This window comes from Pteropus alecto, unplaced genomic scaffold (genome assembly GCF_000325575.1).
Source record: "Pteropus alecto unplaced genomic scaffold, ASM32557v1 scaffold270, whole genome shotgun sequence".
Lineage (NCBI taxonomy): Eukaryota > Metazoa > Chordata > Mammalia > Chiroptera > Pteropodidae > Pteropus > Pteropus alecto.
Window position 1 is genome coordinate 3644690 of NW_006430735.1, and position 13273 is coordinate 3657962.

The following is a 13273-nucleotide window of genomic DNA, read 5'->3' on the forward strand; positions in this document are numbered from 1 at the left end:
TGATATCAAATATCTATTTTCTTCAAAAATTTGTATTGTTAAATAACAAACCTATTAATCTGATCTGACCATCTGTTAGAGCACTGCTTCTCAACTTTGGAGGATATTAAAATCTCCTGGGGAACATTAAAAAAATACTGATACCTTGGTCATACCCAAAGAGATTCTGATTTATGTGGTCTGGGGTATGGTATGGTGAATTAAAATTAAAAAAAATAAGTTCCACCTTTATTGAGGTATAATTGACAAATAAAATTGTCATGTGATGATTTGATGTATTTCATTATTGTAAAAGAATTCGCACATCAAATTAATACATCTGTAACCTCACATAGTTACTTTTTTTATGAGAACACTCAAGATCTACTATCTTAACAAATTTCAATTGTACAATATAGTATTATCAATAATAGTCACCATGCTATATACATTAGATCCTCAGAATTTATTCATTTTATTACTGACAGTTTGTACTCTTTTACCAACTTCTCCCCATTTCCCTAACTCCCAGCCCCTGGCAACCACCATCCTACTCTATTTCTATGAATTCAACTTTTATATTTTAGATTTCACATTTACATGATACCGTGTAGCATTTATCTTTTTCTCTCTGGCTTATTTCAGTCAGCATAAAGCTCTCTAGGTTCATCTGTGTTGTATGGTCCAGGTTGAGAATCACTTTGAACCATTTAGTTTAGAGTAAGGTGCCTTATTGATACAAATGCTTTAAAAAGTAAGAAATCATTCATTTATAGCTGTATATTTGTAATATACATATATTCTTCAAACTATAAGTAACCCAGAAAATAATTGTCTAAAATTTTTAAGGCTTAGAAACACTTGAATTAAGAGATTAAAATTTTAATGGCATATACCTAGGAATATTGTTTCATAGCTTAGTTTAAAATTGTAAGGCATAAAGTTTATAGAAATCCAGAACTGTATATATTTTAGATCTTATGGTATATTTAAGGAAGCAGAACTGAGCACACACAATTAATGGTTTTCATGAGAAATGTTTTCCTGCAGGCACTTAGCAAGAGCAAAAGTATTTCTTTATAAAAAAGTAATATTTGTTTTTCGTTGGAAGAGAGAGACAATGATCTCTAGGTAGAAGATAACAGCAGCTGAATGCTGATGAAGGTTTGAGTGATTTGATTACAGTTAATTAAGAATCTGGGCATTTCTGAGACTCAGACCTGCTCTATATCAGATTTGATGGAGATCATCTTGACACTTCAAACAGTCTGTGAATTGAGTGAAGTCTTTTGCAACTTTGAGGTCAGAGAGAGGCTTTGATGTAATTATTTCTCATTGCTTAGCTACTGGCACAAATAATTAATTCACTTCATTAGTAACTTAAAACCCCATTGGTGGGGCCTATTTAAAATGTACATTAAAAAGCATGTGGGACACTTTCTTTTTCCAGAAACAAGTCACCTTTCTCACCTGTCTTTGCTAAATCTGAGTAGGAAAAAAAATGTGAATATTTAAACTGATTTTTCATTCTCTAATAAGACAGTAAATTTCCAAAGCTCGATGGCTCTCATCTGCCAGGAATCTGCTTCCCTCACAGCATTTATGAAGAAAAAGGTTATTAAGAGAAAACTGTATACCAGTTTACACTGGGGAATAGCCTGATGATTGATGGACAACACTCTCTATGTTGCCAACAAACATGTGTTTTAGAACTAAAAATAACAGTTTTTGAGAGTGCAATTCCCTAATACGAGAGGTTTTTGATTTTCTGATAGTTATGGAACAATCTCTATTCATTTTAGAAAGGTCTCAGTAAGAAGTGTCACAAGGCATTTTTACATAACTGATATTGTCCCTAAAGTGAATCTCTCTAAGGACAAAGTGAATCTCCAAGGATTTTAGTTTTCACTTTCTCATAAGTTCTATGTTTTCTTTCTTCAACTTATGTGATGGTTAATTTTATGTGTCAACTTACTGGGCTAAAGGATGCCCCGATAGCTTGTAAATGTAACTTTTCATGGTGAGTCTGTGAGGGTGGTTCTGGAAGAGATTAGCATTTGAATCATTAAATTGAAGATTGCTTGCACCAGTGCAGGTGGGCATCATCTAATCCAGTGGTACCCAACCTTTTTGGCACCAGAGACCGGAGCTCCTATGAGAATCTAATGCCTGATGATCTGAGATGGAGCTGAGGCAGTGATATTAGTGCTGGGGAGCAGCTGCAAATACAAATGAAGCTTCTCTCACTGGTCTGGCCTGCTGCTCATCTCCTGCTGTGTGACCACGAACTGTACCAGTCCATGGCTTGGGAGCTGGGGACCCCTAATCCACTGAGGGCCTGAATAGAAAAAGATAAGAGGAAGGGTGGATTTGCTCTCTTTGCTTGACCTGGGACATCTGTTTTCTGCTCACAATCAGTGCCCCTGGTTCTTGGACCTTTGGACTAGTACTGGGACTTACACCATCAGCTTATCTGGTTCTCAGGCCTCAGACGAATTACACTACTGGTTTCCTGGTTCTCTAACTTGCAGGTAGCCAGTTATGGGACTTCTCAGTCTCCATAATCCACTTCCTACAACAAATTTCTTCTTGTATATATCTGTATATATCCTATTGGTTCTGTTTCTCTAGACAATCCTTACTAATACAACTTATAGGTCATAAAGAAATCAGGATCCTTAAAAATCATCCTGAATTTTCTTCTGGTTTTGGGTTGACAGCATCTAAGCCTGGCACATTGCAGTTTCTTAATAGATCTTTCTTTGAATGAAAAGAAAGAGGAGTAAGCCCTGACTTACAGCAATACAGAGGGAAAAAGTTGTGACCCTCACCCCGCTACTACCATTTTTCTTCTTTTAATGAGATCCAGCCTTCGCTGTTCTTAAGTGGACCATTGCTGAGACATAACAAGTACTCTTTCTCTGTTTCCCTGTACTTCTCAGCATTACTTAACACTAACTTACTTTATTCCTTCCCATAGTTGATCTGAGGATTTTGAATGTCTTTCTTCCTTAGCATCATAGAATTTTAAAAGTTGGATTTAGGGAATCATGAGATAAGGATTTAAAGGATATAGCACAGCATATGGCATTTGCCCAAAATAAAATTAAGAGCTATCTACAGAAGTGGGATAAGACACAGGTTCTCCTGAAATCTAATTTGATGCTTTTTAGAATCAATCTCTTGCTTAACCACATGCTAGCCTGTGACAAAAACAATGTTATGATTCTGTTATGTTATGTTATGTTATGTTATGTTATGTTATGTTATGTTATGTTATGTTATGTTATGTTATGTTATGTTATGCTATGTTATGTTATGTTATGTTATGATTCAATGATCCTGTTTCATTTTCTTCTTCCTGGGAACACAAGGCTATTTTTTATTCTTCTTAAATTGGGAGCACGGATTAACTTCTGGACAATGGGATGTAGTCAGAATTGATTTGAGCTAATTTCAGGACTTGCACTTAAAATACCCTATCTGACCCTACCCCGCAGCCTCCTTTTCCCTTCTGGATGTTGTTAGATACCATGTGTTCCGGATGGGTTAGCTACGTAATGGCAGGGGCCAGATCTCTGAGTCATAACTTGAAGGAGGGCCATTGAGGAGAATAATTTACCTTTCCCTGACAATAAGAAAAAAAATAAAGTTTGTTGTGTTAAGCCACTAAAATGTCAGTATTTCTTTGTTTCTGCAGCATAACCATTTCTATCTACATAGCCTATGACAAATTGTGGGCTTTAATCCAAATATATTTTTATCTACTATACAAACTTCATTTGTCCCTTTTGTTTTCTATGGCGAAACAACCCCGACTGCTTTTAATTATAAGGCACACTGATTAATTTTTCCCCTGTTTATTTCTCTTTTCTTCATTTGACTTAGTTGTAGATTAACTCTGACCTTAGGCAAATTTCTCATGGACTCTTTGCCTCAGTTTCCTCAATATGAAATAGAAATAATGTTGTTTCCCTATTTCTTACTCATAGCTGTCAAGAAGATGAATGAGCTGATAATTATTAGGCAAGTAATATTTAAGCATAGAGAATTATTTTACTATTATGTTATTCTCATAAGAATAGTAAAAAGTATTTCTATGCTGTAGATCTGGGAAATGTTATGAAGGAAAGATTTATGATTTGTTCTGTGATTTGTTTTTCTTTGTAAGATTGGAATAATTCGTTTATGGTACATAGATAATGTACTTATCTTAAAACTCAAAGGCATCTTAATATGTCCACATGAATATTTAAAATGCTTCAGGGCACTGGTATTAAGACTGTTATATGAGATAAAGTGATTGATATAAAGAAAAACATGGGTGGCTTTTTCATGCAGTTTCATATTGTAGTGCAAATGTGCAGTTGATTCTAGCCTAGACTTGAATAGAAAATAGTTACAATAGTTAGGGGCTCAGTGAACCTTGTAAAAAATAATATGAATAATATTTGATCCTACAAGGAGACCAGACTTAAAAATTTAATTCTTAATAAGGCATGTTATTTTTTAAAGCAGTGTTAATATTTAACTATAATTACTCTTTAAACTTAGGCAACTATTGTATTCTTCATGACCTTTTTGAACCATAACTTAATTATGAAGCTGTATTTATTTTTAACTTTGAGACAGTCTAAAAGCATCTTCAAATATATTTAAGCTATAATATATTTAATCACATTAGCCAAGGGTTAAAAGTAGAATAATCACAAAATAGTAGTTCCTTTGTTTCATACATTCACTTGATTTATAGAACAAACTTCCTAAAAATTCCTCTCGAATGATTCTGATAATTCTTAGAAAGTGGTCAATATATGCTTCACTGATAATCTAACATATACCCTGTGTTTGGCATCCCCATGATAGTGGCCTTTCCTCCTCATCATCACTGGCTCACTGGGTGATATATTCTGTTTTGTTGGCATCCAGAGCAGGGGCCAGGCTACGAATGAGACCCACGGTGCATCTGGGTCTGGCACTAGAGCCTGCAAACATGCTCTGAGGTTACTAGTATATTATTCTCAGGCCATTGATGTTTGTACCAATGGTCTTCATGTCCAGTAAATCCTTGGCATGAAAAGGATTCTATAGCCAATGCTGCTCAAGTCTCATTATGGTAAAAGGGATATTACTTTTGGTGTCAGCCAGGATCTACACTTAGGCTGACAGTGCCTAAAATTGGAGATGTTACTTTTACTACAGAGATTGTGTTAAAACAGCTTGTTCAAGATTTCTCCATTTTGCTCTTGTTCCCATGTCTGACAACACAGGTATAAGTGCTTCGGATGGGGCCTGGGAGGGAACAGTCCTAATCAGTAATAACCAGGCTTCCTTCAGAATTCCTCCTTAAGTCTGACTCTCATTCATTGTCTTGTTACAGACCTCAATTCTATCTTCTTTTTAGAAATTCATAGTTTACCATTCTATCTTCTTTATTTTTGGAGATCTGAAAATTATGTGAACATGTAATGATGACTAGACAAATGGGAACTCAATCTCGATAATCTTGATAATCACCTAAACTCTCCTCACCTTATGGAAAACTATGTTGAAGAACATAAACTAGCTAGAATCTTGAGGGGTGCCTGTCATCTTTTATGCTACACATGTCTCTTGGTATATATGCTTTCTTGTAGAACTAGATCAGGGACTAGCACAGGAGTATAGAAGTCAAGGAACATATTAGTTTGTGTGTGTTTTTTAAAGATGGGTGATACTAGAACATATGCAAATGCTAATGGGAATTATAAAAAAACCCCAAAAAACTAAAAATAGACAAAGCAGAAGATGCAGGAGGAAACTTGGAGAACTGTTGGAATAAATTCCCAGAAGAGCACTGGCATAACCAGCCTTTGACAGCAGGATGGACTCTTTGTGCTCTCTTTCTTACATTAGGGTGTTTGTCCAGCTAGAACTCTGCCTATAATTGTTTTACTCCATATTTGCCAAACTCATTTCTGTTTCTTCTTCTGGTAGTTATTGTGCAGTAACACCATTCTCTACATCTTGCCCTCCCCTACTTGGTCTAGATGTCCTTCATTTGTGTTCATGCCACAGTCAAAGGATACTTTTATCATAAGCTTTTCATATTTCATTATAATCAGTAATAATGTATTCATTTCTCATTTCCTCCAACAAGGTTGTAAACTCTGAACATTTCTCTAACTTGTTTTATTTATTTTTTTATTGTAGTGAAACAGAAATAACATAAAATTTATTATTTTAACCATTTTTAAATGTTTAATTCTATGACATTAAATACATTCACATTGTTGTGCAGCCGTCGCCACCACCCATCTCCAGAATTTTATCTTCTCCAGCTGAAACTCTGTATCTTAAATACTAATCCCCATTCTCCTCCCCCAGTCCCTGGCAACCAGCATCTAATTTGTTTTTATAATCTCAGGGAGGAACACAGTGCCTGTCATATAATAGGCGGGCAATAAATGTTTATTCAATAAATGAGTAAAGGTACTCATTAATTTTTGTTAATATTCCAATGGAAATGGTGGGCCAATCAATGCTTTTAAATTCGGAGTGACTATTTCATCTCTACATTAGTGAAATGAAACATAGCAAAATTTATTCTAATCACATTGTGTCCTTATTTGATGAAAGAACATCATGATTTTTAAAAAAGGACTGAATAAAAGTGGGTGACAATCAAACTCAAGAGATGGGTACTTGCAAAACAGAAATACAGATTATTAAAGAACATAAACACAAAGGAATTCAATTATCTATAACCTTTACAAAGTAAGTGCAAGAACAAAAATAATCACTAGTTTCAGAAAAATGCCAAATCAATGGCAATGTCAGCTATCACAGTTAATGGAATTAGGGCACAAGGAAAAAGATTACATGAGTAAGCTTTTTTGGTTGTTACAGTGACATTGTTATTTTATGATTGAGTTGCAGATGTTGCTTACAAGTGCCGATAAAAAAACAAGGAGGTTGATCCCAATCAAACTATTTGTTTTAGTGGATTATTAGACTGGCTTTTGGGAAAATAAGCAATATTATTTCACAGATTTATAGTGCTTTCTTCAAGTCTTAGTTTGACAAACATATGATGCTTACAAACTGGCTTTCAAGATATTTTTGAATTCAGTGGTGTTTGATGGTATTATATTTGCTGGAATAAAACAAAAAAGCGTGAATTGTCTGATGGTCATGGGCATAGTTGCAATAATAAGTGAGTGACAAGAAGCATACATCTCCTTTCAGATCCACAAATTCTATTAGCATTGGTAGAACCTAAGTTCTTCTGTTCCTCTATGCCTGAGTTAAGGCTGCTGTGTCAATAAAGCTTTCTCTAAAATATGGGTTAATCTCTTGAATCACATAGAAAAAAAATAATAATCTAAAGCAAAGTGTCAGTTTCCAGTGATAAGAGTCAGTCATGTGAAACTGGCACACGTTCCTAAGGATGAGACAAGAAAATCTGTCAAATATGGTTAGACTACTAGTGGAGACAGAACATTCACAACGAAGTTATACAATTACATGATTTCAACCGGATGCCCTAAAATTTTACAGAATTTTTTATAGTGCAAAATGGTGCTCTAAAATTTAAAAAGCCATACAATCCTATAATTTGAGACATTATTTGAACCATTTTAATAGTATTAAATAATAGCCTGGAAGTAGCAGGTAATGTTGAGATGCCAGGTTTTAAATGACAGGGTGGATTTTAGTTGTTATTTAGCAGTTGTGAGACTTAGGCTAAGATCTTTAATCTCTCTGGGTTTTAGTGTCCTTTTCTATAAAATGAGGAGATCGAACTAGATCAAATAAATCCCCAAATGCTATAAAGCTTTAAAATTTATAAATAGAGCAGATATTAAACTGTCATTTCTCTCTCACGTCAGCTTCATAAGGGTTTGGGAGTGGTATCAGATGTACAGTTTTGAACCTCCGGAATTACTATGTGTATATATTTCAAATGATTTCAACTATGGCCTATTAATTATTGAGTAATCAACTTTGATTGACACTCTTAGTTTCATTAGATGAGCTCACATACTAAGACTCACAATAGAATTGGTTCTATTTTTCTTAATTCTATAGGATACTTTATAGTGCAAAGATTAAACACTTTTTTTCCCTGAAAGTAATGAGCATTGATTTCTTTACCCCCAATCAAACTTTCACGTTCCAGGAGAGGAACTTTAAAAAACAAAATCCCTTTTAAATCTTGCTGTCTTTCTGAGCTCCCAAGGGTTAAAAGATATTATGCCATTTAAATAATGGAAAATTGTGTATCCTCGTTTTAATCTTTTGCCCAAGTAAATACTACTTCAGGGACTTTAATTTTAAAGCACAAGTTCATCTCAATCTTTACCTTAATAACATTTATAAAGATTGAACGTAGGGCTGACTTTACACCTAAGAAATCTTGAACAATTTATACACAGGAGGCCAAAGTTGTTTTAAAATTAAAATGTACATTCTTTTTTTTTAATTTGAGTTTTAAATTGTCTTTATTATGCCACTTGAAATCTCTTATTTTGTAGATCTCTGTTTGAATTAAATAATAGAGAAAAAAGTCTGGGGATGAATATGTATGCATTTTGTTTTTAGAAAGCCCTAACAGACTTCTCTTTTGCCTTCACTATCAGAACACATAAGACCAAATTTAGTATCCATTTGAATTGACTTATTTAGTTCTGATGATTAGTAGCTTTTCTTTAGTACTTTTTTTTTTTTTTTTTTTTAGAAATACCCTCTTCTCAAAGATGAGTAATTTCTTTCAGTTTTGGTGAACTTTGAAATTGTTGCCTATAACAATTTCCCGGCTGTCCCCCCAAATGCAATAGTCATTTACTGATCATCTACTTCATATTTAAAAACAAAAAAAACAAACATACTGTAAAAGTGTCCTAAAGGTAACCAGTTTCACTAAACACCAAAATGCAATAGTATGTGTAACCATGACTGCCTGGATTCAAGCCTACAGGGACTTTCTGATTCTAGGGTGGAGATCTGACTACCTCATTTATAGAAGCATTTAATGCCACAAATATGTCTCCCAGTTTTTGGATCACTTCAATATGAACTACAAAGGCCAGCAGTGGTTTAGAGGTCCTTTACTATTTCCTACAAACCTTCAATGCTATTTCCCTTTCTTCTTCCTCTCAAACCAATATTACCAAAAGAGAAAATTAAAGAGATATTTTGGGTGCCTCAAGCAAATTTTCACTGAAAACAATCCTTGATGACACCTATTGACAAGGCTTAACCTGTCTTTACAATGACTTATAACTTAGCTTTTCTAACTATATATGTGGATTTTTTTTTTCCAAAGTGCATGATATTTTGATATAGCAGCCCATAGCAAACATGGGATTTCCTTTCCTTACATTTGTTTCAAAATTTAAAAAACTAGTTGGTACTTCAGATTTGCCAACTTGTCACAGGCCGAATGTTTCTGTCTTCCCAATATTTGTACTTTGAAACTCTACTCCTTAATGTGATCGTGTCAGGAGGTGGGAACTTTGGGAAATAATTAGGATTATTAATTAGGAACTTTTGGGAAATAATTAGGTGACATAGTGAGAGTGGAGCCTCTGCTCTGCTCACTGCCAGTGAGTTGGCCATGTGCAACCTGGAAGTGTCATCACTAAAACCAAACACAAGCTCAGCCTTCCAGCCTCCAGAACTGTGAGAAATAAATTTCTTTTGTTTATAAGCCACAAAGTGCATGATATTTTGATATAGCAGCCCAGATAGACTGAGCCAACACTGAAGCCACTTTGAGTCCATCCCTTTACCCTTAGCACTCTCCCTCTTGGACTCATCTGTGATCAGATGTGAATGAATGCAGGCAAAGCCCTGCTACAATAGGTCCTGCTCTCTCAGTTCTCATCTAAAAGGCCTAAGTGAGTCAGGCAGCTCACCTCTGCATCTCTTTGTCTTCATTTCAGAAAGGAAGGTATAGCTAACTCCATTTTAGCCTTGGGTGTGAGCTGTACTCTCCAAACCTGCTTTACCTTTAACAAGGCTATACTTTGATCTGCCCCAGGCTTTTGGACTCTATTTTTACAATCGATGTTATCCCACAAAGAAGATCTGGTAATTGATTAGCACCCCACAAAATTCCTAACAGTTTAGAATAACACATATAATTCTATGTCGATGATTATTTAGTCTTTGTCCTGATTTATCCACATATGTTCTGTGATTGATCACTGATTCACTATGACTTGGAGTCTGTGTCAATCACTGGCTTAAGCTCAAAAGATAGAGGAAATTTCAACCTGCTTACTTGGCTTTCTTTTGCACCAATCTGAGCCTGCTTCTGAGACTACCCGGGGTAAACATAGTTGAGCCCTCTGGAAATCGATATGGAGAACTAAGGCATCACTACTTTTCAGAGAACATCATGGAGCCTGGGTAGGTACAGTAGATGGTGGTCAAGATATGATGGTCAAGATTTATCTGGTCTGGTGAACAGTCTGTCCATTATCTTGAGCAACCAGGAAGCTTTCAGTAATATAGGGACTGGAGGAAAGAAATTTAAAGCAGCAGGCCACATTAGAATAGGTAAGGAGATTGTCATAATAAGCAGACGAGAGGGCCTTCTCTCTTCAGTGCCTTTCACTCAACCCACAGCACCAGAGACACACACATAAGGAATCACGGACATATATATGTAAAAATGCACACAGAGACGCACACATGGACATTCACAGATAAACACAGTCACTCACAGATAGACACACACACAGTGTTTTCTCCTTGGAACTCTTGCTTATACTGCATGCACCCCATCACCAAATCTAGGTAAAGCTAGGTTGTCCTTTGAATCTCAACAGTTCTGTCAACTCTGAGTTCTTCAGTGCCTTGGATATTGATCTCTTGTTCCTCTATACTATAAAATTCCCATTTAATTAAAAAAAAAAAAGTTTCCAAAGGAATAATTTTCTTTCTACAACTAGACTGCATTGTGCATGAGAGAAGAAGAGACTTTGTTTTATAACTGGGATTATATCAATTGTGGGTCTAAAAAGACTGAGAATAAAATATTCGATTCAGTGAAGTGATCGTGAGGGCATGGAGGATGACTCAGGAACGCCCCAAATATGCAATAGATTGTCCTTCAACTCTAAATAAATGAGCACCTTCTTGTCCTAGGCTCTGTGCAAAGTTCCAAGAATATTATATATAACAGACAAGAGACATTCTTTTTAAATTCTTGGAACTTTGAGTCTAGTGAGAAATCAAATAGTTATAAAACTTTTTTTAAAAAATAAAAGAAGTGGAAACTAGTACTATGAGGTTTCAGCAATTAGTATACAACTATAACTAATTAGTTTTTTTCCCTTTTATCTACTAGTCTAGTCTTATTACACAGAAAGTAAAACTAACATTAACATCTGCCTAAATACAATCTTTTTAAAATGCATAATAACTGAATAATGTATAACATCACATGGAGTGAAATGTCATTTATATTTAACCAAACTTTTCCAAACAAATAAGATAATATAGCTACATTATAAAATAATCAGTGTAGGGAGGGTCCATTGCTTGCTTTCTAAATCAAGTGATATTTACATGTACTACAAATTAGCATATTAGCACACAAAATTTGTTTTCCAAATAAAAGAAGATTTGCTGCCCACTTTAATCTGCTAAGCGGTTGTAAAACAAACGTTACCTTTAATGTTATAAATTAAAAAAATACAATTGCTTGCATTAACCTACCATATGTTTATGCGAACTGGAGATAATTGACATCTATTTAAGGGATCATAAGGATTATAAAAGATTATACTGACACTCCTTTAAACTATAATTATCACCTTCCATTAATAATAACATGAATTTACATAAGTATATTTCTCTGCTAATTACCTGTAATTGAGATAATAATCCATGGGGTAAATGCATTTTTTTGGTTGTTAAATCCCCTACAGCTCCTCAATACCTACATTTTAATTTTATAGTGTAAGTTCATTGGCTTGTTTATGTACTAACTGCAGCAAGAACAGATTTTTCATTAAGCATCAGCCACTGCTCCTGGGTTGAGGCAAACAGGAAGCAGAGCTGGGGATCCTAGCACTTGGGAAGGCCCATCTGTTCAGACAGAGTGAGATGGCCAGTCGCTCTTAAGGAAAAGGCATGTGGATGCATTCACATGCTAGCGATTAAACTAACCTGAAATAAGGTGAGCTCATAAGTATCAAATCCCTTTGGAACTCATGGTTGGATTATAACCATTTACTTTTAATTTGATACGCAAATCACCAATGTCTGCAATGCTGTCCACTTGAAAGAATCAGTTTTTTTTTTTTTTTAAATGCCTACAGCACCTGATATTCCTAGGTGGTCTCCCATCCAAGTACTAACCAGGCCCGACCCTGTTTAGCTTCCGAGATCATATGAGATCGGGCACATTCAGGGTAGCATGGCCAGAGATAAGGAATCAGTTTTTAAGTCATTTCACCAGCAACTGTGGACTTATTTTTTAAAAGGCCTGCTTTCTTCAGAAGACTCTAACACTGCACTGGCTAAGATAAAATAATTAAATAAAGATTTACAATGTGAAGGCGATAAGAATTAATGACTTAGCAAATTCTCACTTCTCTCAAGACAGTTATTATTCAAACAGTGAATTCATATGGTCCCTCAATAGCAGAGGGAAAATCTGAGATGATTATAGTGAATTATACTAAACATTAAAGAGATGAATAATGATGAATTTCTCAGAATTGGTTGAGAGGGGAAAATTGTCTGAATAAAGTCCAGTTTGTGTTATTTGCAATAATTTGAGGCAGAATGCCAAGTTTTTGTGGCCAGAGAATAGAGAATGTCAATAGGATATTAGCCTAAAAAGATGTGGGTGCAGCCTTGAGGATACATAATGGCACAAAGGCTCCTGTCATCTCTGCGGAGTGCTGTCGTTCAGTGAGGACAGTAGTGTAATAGGTGAGTTATTGCTAATCCTCAGTCATCATATTGATACTATTGTAGTATCAGTCATCATATTGATACTATTGTAGATGGACAAACAGGTCCAGAGAGGTTAAGTTCTACATACAAGGTCTCCTATCTAGGAAATAGGGAAGCAAAGATTTGGCTCCAGCCAACTTGCTCAAAATTCGTGAGTACTCCCTCTATAATACATAGAATCTTTTGATCAGTTCTGCTTAAGGCTCAACCAACTTCTGTACAACTGTGTATGTACTGGGCATTTGTAATTTTTTGTCTGCAGCATATCTTCAGTCCTATATTTCTAATAGCATCCCAATTGCCCTTGTTTGTATGTAATCTTAGAGGAAGACAAAAT

General features: G+C 35.2%; 1 pseudogene; it reads right to left on the reverse strand.

Annotated features, from left to right (window-relative positions):
• Positions 1-12284: 12284 nt before the first annotated feature.
• Positions 12285-12403, reverse strand: LOC112485257 (annotated as a pseudogene).
• Between the last annotated feature and the right edge of the window lie 870 nt (positions 12404-13273).